The 14,386-nt window shown below is 43.1% G+C and overlaps 1 protein-coding gene and 1 pseudogene across 3 annotated transcripts in view; one reads left to right on the top strand and one right to left on the bottom strand.

Moving 5' to 3' along the window:
- The window catches only part of CLPB (ClpB family mitochondrial disaggregase), a 142,588-nt gene that overhangs the window by 50,821 nt on the left and 77,381 nt on the right, over positions 1–14,386 (bottom strand). The window lies entirely within an intron of this gene.
- On the top strand, positions 8,705–8,883 carry LOC131822842 (U4 spliceosomal RNA; annotated as a pseudogene).

The following is a 14,386-nucleotide window of genomic DNA, read 5'->3' as shown; positions in this document are numbered from 1 at the left end:
TACATTAAAGTGGTGGTTGAGCCAGGCTTACTGCAATGAAGCCCAGGTGACCCATGAACAACACAGATTTGAGCTGTGCGGGTCACTTACACATGGATTTATTTTGAAAAATAGTACTATACATCTATTTTCTCCTCCTTATGATTTTTTTAAATGACACCTTTGCTCTAGCTTACATTATTACAAGAATATGGTATATAATACCTATAATATACAAAATGTATGTTAATCAACCATTTATATTATTGGTCAGACTTTTTTGATCTGCAGTAGGCTATTAATCATTGAATCTCGGGGGAGTCGAAAGTTACAAGCAGATTTTTGCCTGCATAGCGCCCTTAACCACTGCATTGTTCAAGAGCCAACTATATACTAAAATATACAAACTTTCACTCTGACCTTCAGGAAAGCAGGAGGCCTTCTTTATAGGCAGCTTCGAGAATACTTGGAAAAACAGAAACCAATGAAATATTTTTGCTAACTAATTTTTGCTAACTATACTTCCTAGTAGGGAGAGAATCAGGAGTGTGGAGGTGGGCATCTTTATGATATTAAATGCTACAGGCTCCAGTCCTGGGTGCAGGAACCATTCATCTGCTGATGTCTGCTTTTCAACCCCCCCATCAAGGCTGAAGGAATTACTCATCTCCCTCATAAAATTGTGGCTTAAAAAAAAAAAAACAGAACCACCGCCAACAAAGACTCTCTCAGTTTATGCTCCTTCCTTTCTGGCCAACTCTGGTCACTAGGCAACAGTCACCAAAAATAAAAGTGGAAGGGCAGTGGGAAGATTAGGAGGAAGGAGAGGGCAGGGAATAGACTTGCAGGCTAGGAGGGCCATTTTTGATTCAGAGCTTCTAACTGGTGCTAATGATTCCATTCCCCTCAAAAGGATTTTTCTCTAATTAATTCTAAGGACTTTACCAAGTTTGTCTCAGTTGAGGCTGCATGACAAACCAGATGGATGGACTTGGAAAAAGAAACTTTTCAGAAAGAGAAACACATTTTTTTTTAAAGATTTTATTTATTTATTTGACAGAGAGAGGTCACAAGTAGGCAGAGAGGCAGGCAGAGAGAGAGGAAGGGAAGCAGGCTCCCCGCTGAGCAGAGAGCCCGACGAGGGACTCGATCCCAGGACCCTGAGATCATGACCTGAGCCGAAGGCAGCGGCTTAACCCACTGAGCCACCCAGGTGCCCCGAGAATCACACATTTAAAGTGAGGTCTTGTGACAGACTGTGGCTAGAATAGTAGCTGGCACACAGTAGGAGCTTAATAAATATTTACTAACTGAGTAATTATGCTTCAGTTATGATGCAGCTGGGCTATGTTCCTTCAATTTCTATTTGTTAGGTGAGACCTCCTATAGCCCAGTCCCTGGAAATACTGCTAGATGAAAACAAAGAGATCAGGAGAGTATTTTCTCAGGCTGAACAAGCGGGGATGAAGCAGTGTTGGAAGGCAGAGGTATGGACCTCATTAGCATACCCAACAACTCTTTCTTCTTCCTCATGGCTACAGTAATCAGTGCTGCTGACCAATCCTTCCTCCTTTCGATTCTTTTCCACTTTGATTTTTATGATACCTAACACCCATGACTTTATCTCCTACGCAGGTTCCTGTTCATTCTTCTGTCTCAGGTTATGGGTAACATCCAAGGCTGAGTCCTCAGCTCATGATCCTTTCTCTGTATGTACTCTCCTTTAAGAAACTGTTCCAGTTGGGTGCCTGGGTAGCTCAGTGGGTTAAGCTGCTGCCTTCGGCTCAGGTCATGATCTCAGGGTCCTGGGATCGAGTCCTGCATCTGGGCCTCTCTGCTCAGCAGGGGGCCTGCTTCCCTTCCTCTCTCTCTGCCTGCCTCTCTGCCTGCTTGTGATCTCTGTCAAATAAATAAATAAAATCTTAAAAAAAAAAAAAAAAGAAAGAAACTGTTCCAGTTGGCACAGTTTAAACTATTCCAGTGGTTTGCAATCCTGGCTGTGTATCAAAATTATATGCGAAGTATTAAAAACATATCAGTCCAAGGTAGGAGAAAATATTTGCAATATAGATCACAGATAAAAGGCTGCATCCTTAACATAGAAAGAAATTTCAAAAATTAAGAAAAAGACCAAAAGTCCTATAGAAAAACAGGCAAAAGACATGAAAAAGACAATTCACAGGAGATACGAAATGGCTCTTAACTTTAATCATAACAGGAGAATCAAACTAAAACTATGCTAAGACACTATGTCTCACCTACCAGACTGGCAAAAATCTTAAAGCTTGACAATACACTCGGTTGGGAGAGGTGAGAAAAACAGGCACTTTCATATAACATTGTTAGTGGGAATGCAAAAATGGTACAACTTCTGTGGAGGAGAAATTCACAATATCTAACTAAAGGAATATATATCTACCCCTTGACCCAGCAATACCACTTCTAGGACTTAACTATAAAGACACACCTCCAACAATCCCAAATATACGTGTAAGAGGTTATTCACTGTACCATTATTGGTAACTAAAAGAATACTGGAAAACTCAATGTCTAAGCATAGGAAATACAATACAAACACACAGGGGAATACTATGCAGCTATAAAAAAGAATAAGGAAGACCTCTGTGAACTGCTATCATGTGATTTCCAGGAAATATGGTTATGTTAAAAAACCAGACTGCAGAAGAGCATATATCGTGTGCTACCTCTTGTGTAGGAAAAAAGGGTATATTTAAAAATACATATAATTTACCTATACAAAGAAACATGGGGTCAGGGCTCACTGAGGGGAGCAGAAAAAGGGTAGAAAGGGATACAGGAGAGAGTTTTACTTTTCTGAATATATCTTTCTATATAGTTCAAACAACAAAATTAAAACAAAAACAGGTAAGAGAGAAAAGCCTGAAAACTACAAGTGAATTGAAAAATTAACCCAACCGTATTTCAAATGATTAAGACTCACAATGAAGGGGAAAAAATACCACCCAAGTAACATTTGACTCTATACTCTTAGCCTTGGATGGAGTAGGCATGAGAACTGTAAACAAACCCTGATCTGAACTTCATTTAGTAGGTCTGTTTTCTAGAGTGGAACAGGTGAGGCAAGGATGAAGCCTTCTTAGATGTATTATAGGAGTAAGAAAATGAGCAAATGTATCAGTGCTGTTTGGAGCCAGCATTCTCCCTACAAGAAGAAGGGGCATATAAAGAAGAAATGTGTGAAGACAAAGAAGAACCCAGTGGGGATGGACTGGAATGGGAGGTAGTGGTATTCAGGATTTCAAAAATATGTACATGCAATATGCATATGTGTATAAATATGTATATGCACATACGTGTATGCACATGTGTATATAACCATATATATTTCCTGGTCCTGTCAACAGAAAGGGTAATAAGCAAACATGGTACTCAGGTTTCAGCATATAATAAAATTGCTCATTAAAAAGTCTTAGGGTGGGGCACCTGGGTGGCTCAGTGGGTTAAGCCTCTGCCTTCCGCTTGGGTCATGGTCTCAGGGTCCTGGGATTGAGCCCCACATTGGGTTCTCTGCTCAGCGGGGAGCCTGTTTCCCCCCCCCTCTCTGCCTGCTTGTGATCTCTCTCTCTGTGACAAATAAATAAATAAATAAATAAATGGGTGCCTGAGTGGCTCAGTGGGTTAAGCCGCTGCCTTCGGCTCAAGTCATGATCCCAGGGTCCTGGGATCAAGTCCCGCATCGGGCTCTCTGCTCAGCAGGGAGCCTGCTTCCTCCTCTCTCTCTCTCTCTGCCTGCCTCTCTGCCTACTTGTGATCTCTCTCTGTCAAATAAATAAATAAAATCTTAAAAAAAAAAAAAAAAAGTCTTAGGGCTCCTGAGAGAAATGGCTGATTCCAGGGCAGCAGCAAGGTGGACACAAGAGGGGAACATCTTTTTCTCCCAGGAAATACGGAAATGCTAAAAGAAAAAAAAAAGGGGGGGGGGGGTATGCCACACCGGTCAAATCTGAGACAGTTTTAGCATTTTAGCACAAAATAACAAAGAACAGTAATGAGTTACAGAACAATTAAAGCAATAGTAGCCATGAGCACATTTTCACAACAGATAAATAAATGTGGAAGAAAAGGACTCTTGTTTACTAAAGGATGACAGGTGCTGAGTGGTCAATGTGGAGTGAGTGCTGGAGTTGGGAAAGTTGTAAAATATTCATTTTGCAACCACTGTATAAAAGACTGGTTCAGGAAAGACTCATCAATGGGGAAAAAAAAAGAATCATCAATGGAAGCTAAGTCCAGAGGGAAATTTTGATGAGGAGCAGGATAGCTGCATAGTCTTAAAACTGTCTCCCCACAGACTGCTTATTAATTTCAAGGGAAAAAGTAATAAAGAGGGACTCCTAGGTGCCTCAGTGGGTTAAATGTCTGCCTTCAGCTCAGGTCATGATCCTAGGGTCTTGGCACTGAGTCCCACATCGGGTTCCTTGCTCAGCGGGGAGACTGCTTCTCCCTCTGCCTGCCAGACCCCCTGCTTGTGCTTACATGTACACACCCTCCGCCTCTGACAAATAAATAAATAAAATCTTTTTAAAAAGAAGTCATAAAAATACAGTGGAGAAACCACTTGGGTTTGTGACGGGGTGGGAGTGAGACTGTTAACTGAAAACTTTTGAATTTTGTACTGTGTACTAGTATTAACTATTCAAAACAGGAAGAAAAATAAAACATAAAATATCTCTGAAAGTCTAGTAGGCAGAATAATGGCCTCCCCCATGATATCCACATTCTAATCCTTAGAGCCTGTGATTGTGCTAAATCACCTGGCAAAGGGGAATTAAGGTTGTAGATAGAATTAAGGTTGTTGGGCTGCCTGGGTGGCTCAGTGGGTTAAACCTTTGCCTTCAGCGCAGGTCATGATCTCAGGGTCCTGGAATCAAGTCCTGCATCGGGCTCTCTGCTAGGCGGGGAGCCTGCTTCCTCCTCCCCCTCCCCCTCCCTCTCTCTCTCTACTTGTGATCTGTCAAATAAATAAAATCTTAAAAAAAAAAAAAGAATTAAGGTTGTTAATCAGCTAACTCTGAGAAGGGAAGATTACCCTGGATTATTCAGGTGGGCACAATGTAATCGTAAGGGTCCTTAAAAGTGAAAAAGGGAGGCAGAAGACTCAATGTCAGAATGATAAAGGAGAAAGACCAACTGACCACTGCCAGTTTGAAGACATAAAGGGACTATGAGACAAGGAATGTGGGCGGGCTCTAGAAACTAGAGAAGGCAAGAAAAGAGATTCTCTCTGTGTCTCCAAAAAGTAATGTACTCCTGACACCTTGCTCTTAGTCCACTGAGATCCATTCTAGACTCATTTCCAGAATTTTAAGATAATAAACTTGAGTTGTTTTAAGCCACTAAGTTTTTGCTCATTTGTTCACAGCAGCAATAGGAAGGATATGTAAGAAAAGTTACAATGGTTGCTTCTGAGGAGAAGGACCAGGGACTCTGTAAGGGAGACTTCTTTTTCACTATATATATTCTGGTACCGCTTGAAATTTTTACCTTGTACATTTTTTAAAGTAAAAATCACTGTTGGGGCACCCGGGTGGTTCAGTCAGTTCAGTGTCTGACTCGGTTCCAGCTCGGGTCATGATCTCAGGGTGTAAGACTGAGCCCTGAGTCTGTCAGGTTCTGTGTTCAGCAGAAGTCTGCTTCCCCCTCTCCTTTTCCTCCGCTCCTCCCTCCACCCTCAAGCGCGCGTGCTTGCACTCTCTAAAATACATTTAAAAAAATAAAATTTTGAAAGTAAAAATCACTAGTCACTAAACAAACGACAGTCACCTCAGAAGCACTATTAATTTCGAAGTGGAGTTTAAGTCCTCTGCTCATCCCCAAGGCTCTTCACACTCCCTACCCATAATCCAGCAGGGGGCCCGCTTCTTCCTTCTCTCTAACATGCAAATCTTATTTCTGTTACTGATGCACCTGAAAAGCTTTCCTCCTTCCCTCTACTTGTTTGAACTCTACCTGTCCTACGGGAATGGCCTCCAGTCCCCCTCCTCCACGAAGCTTCTACAACACCAACACTGATCTTTCCCTCCTCATTCATTACATGCTTTTTATTCTGCCCTTGGAGTAAGTTTATTTCAGAGTCCTGAACTGTCATGCACTGTTCTCAGTGAGCTTTGCTGATGAGCCTCTGCACCAAACTGGGATACAGCCTGAAGGAAGGGCCTGCCTCTTTCTCTTTTTTATTTCCTGTAACGTCCAGTGCCCATTATAAATACATTTATTCAACAAATGTTTACTGAGTACCCGTCATGTGCTAAGGATACTGCAGGATGCTGGGAATATAAACACTGCAGATCCAGACCTTCTACCTTCAGGAAACACATTAATATAACAAAGGAGAGATCTAGTGATCAAATAACTGTATGACTACATGTTGTGGTAAGTTTAAGAAAGAAATTATTCAGGACGCTTTAAGAGCATAGGTTCAGAGGAACCTAGAAAAGGGATACTGGCAGTCAGCTGCAGGAAAATATTTAACAGTTGCTGAATTAAGTATTAGATTAATTCTTAGATTTGCAATTAGATAAATCAGAAGGCGTTCATTGAAAGTCACAAAATATGAAAACAGAAGGAAGCTTTGAGATTGAAAGCCAATGATCTAGTTTTAGATCATTAGAGGCTCAGTGAGGCGGAGGGTCTCCTCAAGGTTGCACAGCAAGGCTGAATTAGTGCCAGATAACCTAAACCTGACATAGCACTTCCAACCAAACAGCATTCATTACTTCAAAGGGAGTTTCTGAAGGATTCCTGAAGTGGCAAGCTCCTTCTGCCACATTTAAAAGAATTCATTTCTAAAACCATGTTTGGGAAGGAGTCTATGGTATAAGCCTATAGAGAGCATCTCTGCTGTGCTCCTTCTGTGACACTGCCAGGCCTCTGTGTAGAGGAAGAGAAAGCATGAATGCTAGAAGCACAACTCCTTTTGGGTAGGGAAACTTGGTCCTGGGCAAATCCCCAGTCTGACTCTAGGATGGGAACTTTGCTACTATTCTGCAGCCCTTGATCTTCAGATTGACATCCCTTCTTAAAGCTGCAGTGCTGCCCTTTTTCTGTGCACTCTGTCCACAAGCATATTCACTGAAGGAGCAAGACTGGGCCAGCAAAGGGCAGATGGCCTTGCTTCAGGAAATCTGAATTCTACTCAGCTGTTTCCAGGCCCAGTGCAGGTGGAGGAGAATACTGGACAGAGAACAGACCTGCCCCAGCTAAGGCTGACCTCTCCTTCACCCAGGGGAGACTTGGCCTCCAGCTGCCTCTGTTGGCGGTGATGAGGTCATGCCGGATACCAGCCAGGCTCATGCAAGGACTGCTTGGAGCCGATTACAGTCTTGATGAAATGAGGGTGCCTGGATGGCAGGCGGCTCTGAAGAGCTTGGGCTCTGGTGGCCAGGCACTGATCTGTAACTCAACCATGCAGTGACTCCTCTACATCCACAGGATCTGAGATACAGAAATATCTTTCCCTGGGGGTTAGCAAGGACAGTTCTTTACTCTGCACTGGGTGAGGGGCTGAATAGGCCAAGGACAGAGGAAGGACTCAGGGCCACTGAGGACCCCTGTTGACCTTTACTTACCATGTGGACTGAAATTATACCACCACAGAACCCCTCCATTCCCACATGTCCCTGATGGAAGTACTGGGTCCCTCTGGATGCTTCTCCATAGGACTTTCTCAAGTTAAGTGATGAACTGAGATCTACACTTCAGGTCTCAAAACATTTACTCAGGGAAGACTTCTCTTGCTTCAGACCAGATCAGGTCCCTGTTATGCTCTCATAGAACCCTCTATTCTTCCTTAATAATACTTATCTCAGTGACAATTAGCTAGTAATTCTGTAATAATTTGCCTAATGTCTATATTCTGCCAGAGTCTAAGCTTCACAAGGATAGGGAGATGCCATAAATGTTGTTTAATAAAAGGAAATAAGTGAAAAGACGAGTTTTACAACAAAAACAAAATTTTACAGATAAGTTTTGAATAGTACTCTTTTTAAAATATTTTATTTACTTATTTGACAGAGAGAGACACAGTGAGAGAGGGAACACAGTAGAGGGAGTGGGAGAGGGAGAAGGAGGCCCCCTGAGAGCAGGGAGCCCAATGTGGGGCTTGATTCCAGGACCCTGGGATCATGACCTGAGCCGATGGCAGATGCTTAACAACTGAGCCACCCAGGCGCCCTTGAATAGTACTCTTTAAAAGAAAACTTTCATATACACAAGAGTAGCTCCTCTTAAACACCACCTTAGCTATGGGGCCTGTTGGGTCCTCCTGGCTTTCTGGCCTGCAACCACTCACGCACACAAGCCAATCATTTCTGGTTCTTTTTTTTTTTTTTTTTAAATTACAGAGAGAGAGAAAGAGAGCAGGAGCATTTGCGGGTAGGGGTGAGGTGGGCGATGGGGTGGGGGTGGGGGGGTAGAGCAGGGAGCCCAACGCAGGCTTGATCCCAGGACTCTGGGATCATGACCTGAGCTGAAGGCAGACGCTTAACCAACTAAGCCAGCCGGGCATCCCCAACCATTCCTGATTTTGAGTGGCATGGAGGATTTTCTATCTTTCTAAGAGCTCTATTGAGATATAACTTATATACTATAAAGCTCACCCATTAAAATATATATTTAATGTTTTTTAGTATATTTACAGAGTTGTACAACCATTATCATAATCTAATTTTAAAATATTTTTACCAGCTTTGTGTAGTGGCAGTATCGTAGCCAATGAGGTTTATCCAAGGTGCAATTATGGCTAATAGAAAATATTTTTACCAGGCCCCAAAGAAATCTTGTACCCATAAACAATCACTCCCCATCCCTCCCACAGACACTTATTGGCATGCAGAGTTTTTAGCTCCATATCCAAACAACATGAGGAACCTTCAGCTTCCAATGATCTGACATGATCTCTTCATCATACAGATGAAAAAAAGTGATGGCAGAGATGCCACAAGTCCTACAGAGGTGAGACGGTGGCAAGCTGGGTGCCTGCATCATAATGGCAGTGCTCTGATCTCTCTGCTACATAGTCTGACTGTGTGTCCCAAATGTTTTAGCCCAATGGACTTCAAGCTACTTGAGGGCAGAGGCTATATTCTGCTCATCTGTCTTCCCTTCTTGGCCAGGTGTACCATCAGGGCGGTGATATCTCAGGTGTGGTCCATGTACTGGCACAGGTCTGTGAGCCCTGATACCAGTTCTTGATGAGGTAACTACAGTGGAATGTCTGGAAACTTTTATAGCAACTTAGGATAATTTTATATCTGTTGAACCTAATGACATATTCAAGCCTCTATTTTGTATGCCTTATTAAAATATAATTTTTCCAGTAATTTATTTTTATTGTTTTTTACAGAAGTATTGGTTCATGACAGATTGACAATTCAAACAACAACAAAAAGAAACAGATCTTTCATAGATTGTTTGAACAAAGTGCTGCCTTAAAGCAACCCATTCTCCATTCCTGTTCCCCTTTTCCCCCTCAGTTTCCTTATATCTCTTGCACTTGCTCTTCCCATGCTCACATCTGAAATGAAGGTTCTTTCAGTTGTGTCCTCGGGTATCTTTAGCTCTACAGCTCTCCATGGGCAACTCACAGACTTCCACCGCCCCCAAGAAATGAACAGCTCTGAAATTTTCATGCCCAACTTAGCAGTCTTTTCTTCTTGAGCCTCAGACCCATTTACCCAACTGTCTGCTACACACCTCTCCGAGAGTGTCCCCCAGGTTCCTTGAATTGGTCAACAGCTATTTATTAATCACCTACATAAGCCAGCTGTGAGTGTTTTTTTTATTTCCTAGGAGATATGAATATAGCAGCAAATTAAAGAGACATGGCTTACATTTTAGTGGGGAAGAGAGAGATGATGAACCAATAAACATGATCATTTGAGGGACTGATAAATGGCAGAAAGAAGGAAAAACGGGATAATATGAGAGAAAGTGACTGGGGGAACTATTTTACTAGAGTGCCCAGGGAAGGCCTCTCTGAGGAGGGGGACATGTGAGTTGAGACCTGAATTCCCAAGGGGGATATGATCCCAATAACTGGGAGAAGTAGGTACAGAGGCCCTGCCAAGGGAAGGAGTTCAGTGCATCTGAGGGGTAAGAGTAGGCCAGTATGTAACTGAAGAACTATGAACAAGGGTGGGAAGTGGCTAGAGATGAGGTCACATAGGCAGGCAGGGTCTGGGTTCTTTGGGGCCTTACAGGCTCTGGTAAGGAGTTTGGATTTCATTTTGGTGTGGGTTGATACCAATGGAAGGTTTTAAGTAGAACAATGACAAGACTGATTGATTGACTGACTGATTAAGATTTATGTTTTAAAAAGATCTCCTTGGCTATAATTTGGAGGATGGATCTAGGAAGACAAAAATGGAAATGTGGGATTAGCCAAGAAGCTGTGCTGGTCATCACCTTGGGACTAGAGCTGCACTAATGGAAATGGGAAAGTAGGAATGGGTTCAAGATGTGCTTTAGAGTTACAACTGACAGGACTTACTGAAGGACTTGACAGGGAATGTAAGGAAAAAAGAGAATTCAAGGATGATGTCAAGATTTGGGGCCTGAAAACTATGTAGATGATGATATCATTTATTGATATGTGGAAGATCTGGCAGATGCCAATTTTGGAAGAAAAGCAGACGCATGCATATTTTGGCCAAGTTGACACTAAGATGGAGGGAAAAACAGGAGCTGGGGGAGTGGATTAAGTGAATAGCGATCATTTTTTTTTTTTTTAAAGATTTTATTTATTTATTTGACAGAGAGAAATCACAAGTAGACGGAGAGGCAGGCAGAGAGAGAGGAAGGGAAGCAGGCTCTCTGCCGAGCAGAGAGCCCGATGCGGGACTCGATCCCAGGACCCTGAGATCATGACCTGAGCCGAAGGCAGCGGCTTAACCCACTGAGCCACCCAGGTGCCCCCATAGCGATCATTCTTTTTCAGGACTTTGCCATGAAGGGATGGACAGAAATGAGGTGGCAGTTGCATGGAGATATAAGGCTCAGAAAATTTTTAGTTAGCTTTCTTGTTTAAGATGGGTGATTGTAGAGCATATTTTTATGCTGACTGGAATCAGCCAGCGGAGAGGGTAACAAAGATAATGCAGGAGAGATCAGGGATAATAACTGGAAGGGCAAAGTCCTTGAGAAGCAGAGGAAACAGGAGCCTGAGCTTAAATGCAGGTTTGGTCTTAGGAACTGCAGAGAAAGGAGGGTGGCACTCAAGTACATATGGGGGTAGGCCAATGGAAGCAGTGGGAAGATGAGGTAGTTCCCTTCTGACTACAATATATTTTCTGTAGGAAGTGTGAGGTGGGGTCATTGGCTTGGTAGCTGGAGGAGAGGATAGGAGGTCTGAGGAAATTGAAGGTATAAAATAAGATGGTGACTGTACTCACAAGTACGATGGGGTGGATGACAGTGAGATTTACGGTTGTAAATGTGAAGTGAGTCCACTTAGCATGGTTGTGTGATTTTTTTTTCTCCAGCAATATTCAGTTCTCCTGATACAGACATGAAGTAAAAAGAAACTGGGTTTAACCAGGGTTAGTCAGTGTTTCATCAGATGAGTGCAAAGAAGGGAAAAAGCAGCAAGGGAATCATCAGAACACTGGGCCATGGAATCTGAAAAGTGGGAGAGGAGAAAATGTTCAAAACAGTCATACCCCTGTACCTCTAATCCTGTATTTTCTATCTCTGCCCAAGTACATGCCTTCTACTCAGTCATCCAACCCGGAACCAGGACCTAATCCTGACTCCTCTCTCATGGTCTGATCCTATGGATTCTACTCCTGACTCTTTGTGGGATCAGTCTTCTCTCCCTTCCCACTTCAACAGCCTTGGCTTAGGCCTCACTTAGACAACTGCAAAGCTTTTAAATGAAATATTTTCCCTTTCTCCAACCATGCCCCTTCCTATCCATGTTTTTCCATTTTCTTAACCTTTGATTCAAGTATAACATATACAGAAAAGTACAAAGAATAAAAATGGGCATAGCTCAAAGAATTCTCATCAAGGTAGATACAGCTGCACAACCAGGATCTAGATAAATAAATAGACTACTACTCATCCCAGAAGCCTCTTGGTATCCTCTCCCAGTCACTACCTGCCCACTTGAGGGTAACCACTAAGCTGACTTCTTATAGCACTGGTTAGTTTTGTCTATTCTGAACTCTCTATATAAATGGCAGTCATACAGTAAGTACTCTACATGTCTGGCTTGTGTCCAGAATGCTTGTGTCCAGAGATTCATTCGTGTCATTCATTCAATTGATTATTCCACTGTGTGAACATTCCATAATTTACCCATTCAATTACTGATAAACATTTTTGAAACTCCTAAACCATTTTTCACATTAACATAAATCCAACCTTTCCCTCCCCTAAATTTTAATCCTCTCCCCCTGCACAATAAAGTCCCATTTCCTGAGCAGGGCTTGGTAGAGGCCTCCATTATTGGCTCCTGCTTTCCATTCTTGCCTTCTGAGCCTTGCATCCATACCCTATAAACCCAGTTCTTCTGAACCACCCCACCTGCAATGTATTGAATGCATTTAAGTATGCTGCTTCATACTCCATGCCTCTGGAGATGCTGGTCCCTCTGCGTTTCTCCCTCATCCGCCTGGTAAACTTGTATTCATCCTGTAAGACTTAGTGCACACACCATCCCCTACACCATGCTTTCCCTGCTCTCCCCTGGGACTGCAAGTTCTTTTCTCTATGATCCCTCAGCACCTCCTATACATCTCCATTAATATACCTGATAGCAAGTCTTTGTTAAAATGTCTGATTTCCTCTCTGAACTATGAGTTCCTTAAGGGCAAAGACCATGTCTGGATCGTCTTTATTTCCCAGGTGCCTAGGGTAGGACCTATGACAGGAGAGGTACTCAGTAAGTGTTTGAAAAATGAATGAAAAGACTTGCCTAGGGGTTACATAGCATGCTAGCACTGGAAGGGGTCCATGGGATCAGCTACTCTAACTTACCTATTTTAGAGAAGAAAGGATTTGCCTACAGAAGAAAGGATTTGCCTAAAGGAGAAAGGATTTGCTGGTAGCAGGGCCAGAACAGCTGATCTTCAGCCCAGTGCTCATTCCCCTTCTTTGCACGGCTGGCAAGAATCAGAGGGTGAAGTTTCCAAAGGACAGCCAGAGGCAAAGCCAACTCCCTCAGCATCTGGCAGTACAGCCAGATGGACAGACAGTGCAGTGGAACAATGAAAGGAGCTTTAAGTTTCCAGCCCCCAAAACAAACTAACAGGCTGTTCAAGGGAAGATGTCAGCACTGGGAAGGCTTTTAGCCTTAGGCAGAGATGGTGGGGAATCTGACTCATTTGATGACGGCTGGTTAACACTGAGGACTCAGTCATGCCCTTGGGAGAGAAGGGCAAGGAAGAGCCAAGAAAGTAAGTAGAAGGAAAGTGGCTAAGGGAAGCCCTGGGGAAAGTGCTGTAGGTTTCACAAAGGCCAAGTGTTTTGGAGGTGATAAGCACTGAAAAGGCAGTGGTACTGTAACTACAAAGATAGGTGTAAAGAGGTGGCTTGTGTGTAGAGCTCTAAGACACCAGATACAATCTGACATGAAGATCGAGTGGGCCAGGAAACAAGGGTGCCACATCTCCCAATGGAAAATCTACAGTGGCCTTAGAGATTTACCAGTGCACCCCATCACATACTAAACTGTGTGCAGAGCACCGTGACAAAGGAGGCAGGGGCAAATCAGACACTGTCTTCACCCTCAATCTACCTCAGTCTAGTAGCAGGGACTGGACCCAAATCCCAGGGTCCAGGAGCAGGGAAGAGTTCAGAAGGGAAGTGGCACTGAAGATGTGGACTGACTGGCAGAAAAACCTGCATGAGTAAAGGCACCAAGGTAGGAACTCTGGGGCGACATTACTGTACAGCTGATTAGGGTAGCAGTGGGAAAAAAGTTAGGTGAGGGTCAGACTAGAATGTCTCCAAAATCAGGTTAAAAAGTTAGGATGAGTAGGATTCTTTTTATATTGTTTATATATGTGTGTGTGCATGTGTGTATGTATATATGTATGTATTTATTTTAGACTTTTATTTTAAGTAATCTATACACCCAACACGCGGCTCCAACCCCAAGATCAAGAGTCGCATGCTCTAGAGACTCAGCCAGCCAGGAGCCCCTATTTTTTTTTTTTTTAAGATTTTATTTATTTATTTGACAGACAGAGATCACAAGTAGGCAGAGAGGCAGGCAGAGAGAGAGGAGGAAGCAGGCTCCCTGCTGAGCAGAGATCATGACCTGAGCCAAAGGCAGAGGCTTAACCCTCTGAGCCACCCCGGCGCCCCGAGGAGCCCCTATTTTGTATTTATTTTTTTAACAAGTAAGCACTGACTGTTTTTG

This window comes from Mustela lutreola, chromosome 1 (assembly GCF_030435805.1).
Source record: "Mustela lutreola isolate mMusLut2 chromosome 1, mMusLut2.pri, whole genome shotgun sequence".
Taxonomy (NCBI): Eukaryota; Metazoa; Chordata; class Mammalia; order Carnivora; family Mustelidae; genus Mustela; species Mustela lutreola.
The sequence above is the reverse complement of the archived record's forward strand: the minus strand, read 5'-3'. Positions and strand labels throughout refer to the sequence as shown.